Below are 6,000 nucleotides of genomic sequence, written 5' to 3'. Positions count from 1 at the left end.
TTCTCGTCACAAAAGATTCCTCCAGCAATCACTTCCGACAATTTACCAGGGGAATCAAATGCGATGGTTGAGTTTTTATTGCTGTACTTTTACTACTGTAAAATCATAAATTACCATTTGAAGTGGGACCATCCCGGCTAACAAACGCATGTTCTAAGAACGTTTATGAATGTTCAAAATGTCCATTTTTTGTAGTATGTTTTAAAATGAACAACACAACCACCAACTCAATGAAATTAACTTTTAAGTAGCAATAACCATAACAGGACTAATAATCCCAAAGAGAATAACAAACAAACATAACTAACTAGCTCTTTAAATGACCTAAAAACTCTTCCGTCTAACTATAAACAGGAGGAAACAGGATTACTAAACTCTCCCCTTACATTCCCCAAACCATAAAGAAATAAAGAGACTGAGCAAACAAACTACTTACAGCAGAAGTGAACATAAAAGAAAGTCGAAACAAGATGACGTTTAGTTCTCTTTCTGCTAAGAAACACTTAAAGAAGCAGAGGAAAACATATATTATGCAATGCGACTGTAACCATTTCCCCCAAATAAAACACACACACCTCAACTGCTTGTTTATATTGTCGCTTTATAAAATTGAGAGTCTGCATATAGTCAGTCTACTCATGGAAAGCAATAAATGCTGTTTAGCAAATCAGCTTTAATACTAAAATACGCTTTCACCCGCATATTTTAGTATTATTTAAATGCTATTATTTAATTTATTAATATATTGAATTAGTTTGTTTATCATTTTAATTTGTTTATTTTTGTTACTTGAAATAAAAAAACCTTAACTGAAATAAAAAATTACGATTTCTCATTTTAATTTAGTTTAACTTGACATACTAAAATAATTAAAAAATAAAATAAAATGACACAAACGCGCACGCACACAACAAAATGTATTAAAGCTTTAAAATTAAAATGACAACAAAAATTAAATTCATAAAAACTATAATAGTTTCTCAATTATACTAAAATAACACTGGTGCTTTTCTTTTTTTATTACACTTTATTTTAAGGTGTTATTAATTAATAATTAATTAATTACACAAGCTATAAAGTCGGAATTGCCAGTTATAATGTCGGAATTACAAGTTATAATGCTGGAATTGCGAGCTATAAAGTCGGAATTGCGAGTTATAATGTTGGAATTGCCAGTTATAAAGTCGGAATTGCCTGTTATAATGTCGAAATCACGAGTTATAATGTTGGAATTGCGAGCTATAATGTCGAAATTACGAGTTATAATGTTGGAATCGCGATTAATAAAGTCGGAATTGCCTGTTATAATGTCGGAATTGCCAGTTATAAAGTCGGAATTGCCTGTTATAATGTCGAAATCACGAGTTATAATGTTGGAATTGCGAGCTATAATGTCGAAATTACGAGTTATAATGTTGGAATTGCGATTTATAAAGTCGGAATTGCCTGTTATAATGTCGGAATTGGCAGTTATAAAGTCGGAATTGCCTGTTATAATGTCGAAATTACGAGTTATAATGTCGAAATTACGAATTATAATGTTGGAATTGCGAGCTATAATGTTTGAATTGCGAGATATAATGTTGGAATTGGGAGCTATAAAGTCGGAATTGCGAGATATAAAGTGGGAATTGCCTGTTATGATGTCGGAATTGCGGGCTATAATGTCGAAATTACGAGCTATAATGTTGGAATTGCGAGCTATAATGTTGGAATTGTGAGCTATAATGTTGGAATTGTGAGCTATAATTTTGGAATTGTGAGCTATAATATTGGAATTGTGAGCTATAATGTCGGAATTACGAGTTATAATGTCGAAATTATGAGTTATAATGTTGGAATTGCGAACTATAATGTTGGAATTGTGAGCTATAATGTCGAAATTACGAGTTATAATGTTGGAATTGCGAGCTATAAAGTCGGAATTGCGAGATATAATGTCGGAATTGCCTGTTATAAAGTCGGAATTTAAAGTTATAATGTCGGATTTACGAGTTATAATGCTGGAATTGAGAGCTATAAAGTCGGAATTGCCTGTTATAATGTCGTAATTACGAGTTATAATGTTGGAATTGCCTGTTATAATGTCGTAATTACGAGTTATAATGTTGAAATTGCGATCTATAATGTCGTAATTACGAGTTATAATGTTGAAATTGCGAGCTATAAAGTCGTAATTGCCCGTTATAATATCATAATTACGAGTTATAATGTTGGAATTGCCTGTTATAATGTCGGAATTACGAGTTATAATGTTGAAATTGCGAGCTATAATGTCGGAATTACGAGTTATAATGTTGGAATTACGTGCTATAAAGTCAGAATTGCGAGATATAATGTCGGAATTGCGAGATATAAAGTATATAGTCTATTTATAAATGACTCCATCTTCGTCGCTCAGCTAAAATGAAATGATACTAAAACCGCCAGAAGTTGATGGCAAATCATTGTCTTAATGAGTCATTGAGTCATTCATTTGAACGATTCATCCAGTAACGAAACTGAAACTGTGTTGCTCTACTAAAACTGTGTTTGTTGTCAAAATATAGGAAAAACAGACAAGTCACTTAAAGATGCACTATGTAAATTTTTTTCAGTAAAATATCCACAACCCACTAGGCCAGTGTTATATATTTTGTTCAGTTGAGTACTTACATTATCCCAAATGTTTCCAACTATTTGTAAATCGTGAGATATTTCTATTTGACGTGTGAGGGCGTGGCCTGTCGATGACATCATATCTTTGTTCCCCTCGGTTTCCAGAAGCGCTTTACTCTCACTGCAGTGTGAACAAGTGTCATAGCAGCGGCCGAGAGAACGCACAGAGTAACGCCATCCCATCCTCAACACACTCAGATGTGTGTAATATGATCAACAGAGCTGCGTTACCTCACACTCATGAGCGGAGGAGAGGAAGTGGCGACTGTGGCATAATAAAAGTCCCGCTGCTCGCGAGGCGTGTGTTGCGTTCATCTTATTAACAATCGCTCCAGCGGTTCCTCAGCTCCACAACACTCGCTCCTGCTCTGCTTCACTACAGTAACGTTAATAATCACATCCACATGATTTCTGCCCGAGTCCTATCCCGATTCTGAGGTGAAGACCACATGTCCCAAGATTCTGCGCTCAAACGTGCCGTTGTGGAGTGTTATAAGTGAGGAGACTGGAGACAGAGATGTGTCGAGTCGACTTTACTATCCACTTCAAACATTCATTACTTTACAGTGTAATGTAAACAACAGTCACACAACGTTAACCCGGAAGTGGTTAACTCAAAACCCCGCTCCCTTAAAGGTACAGTCTCTAGGTGAATGTCTCTCTATTTACCTTGTGGGTCACCACACCGTCATCAAACTACGCCTCTAGGCGACCTCTAGTGGACGGAAAACTTACATAGTGCACCTTTAATAGCCTATTTACTTATTATTGAATTTATGTATAAAATCAATATCACACTCGGGGAAAAATATTCACTTTTAGCTTGTGTGATATTGCTTATAAATATTATAAACAAGACCCTATAAAGATACTTTTTTTTTGCACCATAGCTCCAGTAGCTCGATCGGACCACACGGGCCAGCCTCCGCTCCCCACGTGCATCAATGAGCCTCGGCCGCCCATAACCCTGTGGCCGGTTCTCCACTGGTCCTTCATGACCCTGTGGCCGGTTCTCCACTGGTCCTCCATGACCCTGTGGCCGGTTCTCCACTGGTCCTCCATGACCCTGTGGCCGGTTCTCCACTGGTCCTCCATGACCCTGTGGCCGGTTCTCCACTGGTCCTCCATGACCCTGTGGCCGGTTCTCCACTGGTCCTCCATGACCCTGTGGCCGGTTCTCCACTGGTCCTTCATGACCCTGTGGCCGGTTCTCCACTGGTCCTTCATGACCCTGTGGCCGGTTCTCCACTGGTCCTTCATGACCCTGTGGCCGGTTCTCCACTGGTCCTCCATGACCCTGTGGCCGGTTCTCCACTGGTCCTCCATGACCCTGTGGCCGGTTCTCCACTGGTCCTCCATGACCCTGTGGCCGGTTCTCCACTGGTCCTCCATGACTCTGTGGCCGGTTCTCCACTGGTCCTCCATGACCCTGTGGCCGGTTCTCCACTGGTCCTCCATGACCCTGTGGCCGGTTCTCCACTGGTCCTTCATGACCCTGTGGCCGGTTCTCCACTGGTCCTTCATGACCCTGTGGCCGGTTCTCCACTGGTCCTCCATGACCCTGTGGCCGGTTCTCCACTGGTCCTCCATGACCCTGTGGCCGGTTCTCCACTGGTCCTTCATGACCCTGTGGCCGGTTCTCCACTGGTCCTTCATGACCCTGTGGCCGGTTCTCCACTGGTCCTTCATGACCCTGTGGCCGGTTCTCCACTGGTCCTTCATGACCCTGTGGCCGGTTCTCCACTGGTCCTTCATGACCCTGTGGCCGGTTCTCCACTGGTCCTCCATGACCCTGTGGCCGGTTCTCCACTGGTCCTCCATGACCCTGTGGCCGGTTCTCCACTGGTCCTCCATGACCCTGTGGCCGGTTCTCCACTGGTCCTTCATGACCCTGTGGCCGGTTCTCCACTGGTCCTTCATGACCCTGTGGCCGGTTCTCCACTGGTCCTTCCTCTGAGCACTTTTGATAGAGACTGACCACTGCAGACCGGGAACACCCCACAAGAGCTGCAGTTTTGGAGATGCTCTGACCCAGTTGTCTAGCCGCCACAATCTGGCCCTTATCAAACTCGCTCAAATCCTTACGCTTGCCCATTTTTGCAGAGGTCAGGTGGTACAAGTCAAGCACAGGCTTTTTACAGTTCAGAATCTGTTACGTAATTACGACATGGTAGCCTGGCTCCGCCCTCCTACGAACTTCCGCTCAATTTTCATTTTCCTTCAGGACTCCGTCTGGGATTGCGGTATTTTCTCCGGTCAAATTTTAACCGGTCCAATCAGCGAACAGAGGGCAGTACATTACGCATGTACAGACAGGAGCCATCTTGGAAAACAGTCTCGACGAGTCGAGCCACGAACGCTGTGCTAAGTGAGCTGGTCAATAGGAATTAAGTTCAGCTTAGCACATCGTTCGTGGCTCGACTTGTCGCTACTGTTTTCCAAGATGGCTCCTGTCTGTATACGCGTAATGTACTGTCTTTATAAAGTATCTTCTTATTAAACTATTTGTACACTTACAAAGTTCTCAATGCTTCGGTTTGCATGTAGGGACCCTCATTATGCTGCCGTGTTAGCGTGAGGCTATTTTGAACCTTGTTAGTGGTATTAACTACGATTTAATTTTACTTATTCCGTGCCCCATATACTAGCTTTATAAGCTAATCTGATTTTAGAGATAAAACTCTTTACATTAGATTTTCATGAAAACGCAACCCAGAGAACGATCTACTCGGTAACCATGTGTTAATTACCGCTAGGTTCATTTTTCACCAGAGTTGTCCTTTAACGCTTGTCAATGGAGAGTGGCAAGACTCTCTGAACAAATGAAATGTACTTAGCTTAGCTGTGTTAGCTGGGATATGGTACAGTAAAGGTATCAGATGGCGATATTGTAGTACTTTGATGTACACTATATTCATTCACCATGCAATTTACATGGGAGTACAAATAATAAGAAATATGGAATTGTAGATGGCTTCTGTGGAAAGTGCGGTTACTAGATATTTGACACATTCTTCCTCGTGTGTTGACCTGAATTACCAGTCTTTTAAGTGTGTCACTGAGTGGTTTGCATTACTCGTGTCTGATAAGAGTCAGTGTTACTGTACAGAGAACTCAACAAATCCAGGTCAAAGTCAGGTCTTTCGTGTTTGGATAAGAGGCTAATGATGATAGATATAATAAACAACGATAAATTTTAATTTAGAATGATAATAAATGATTAAACAGAAACTTTGAGTTACATATCTACATTTGTTAATGAAATATAGAGTAGCTTATATTTACACGTTAAGGTAGAAATGTGAATAACCGCATTTTCAAGCGTTATATTAACCACAATAG

The sequence above is a fragment of the Gobio gobio genome, assembly GCF_949357685.1.
Source record: "Gobio gobio genome assembly, chromosome: 11".
Taxonomy (NCBI): Eukaryota; Metazoa; Chordata; class Actinopteri; order Cypriniformes; family Gobionidae; genus Gobio; species Gobio gobio.
This window is presented reverse-complemented; position numbering follows the sequence as displayed.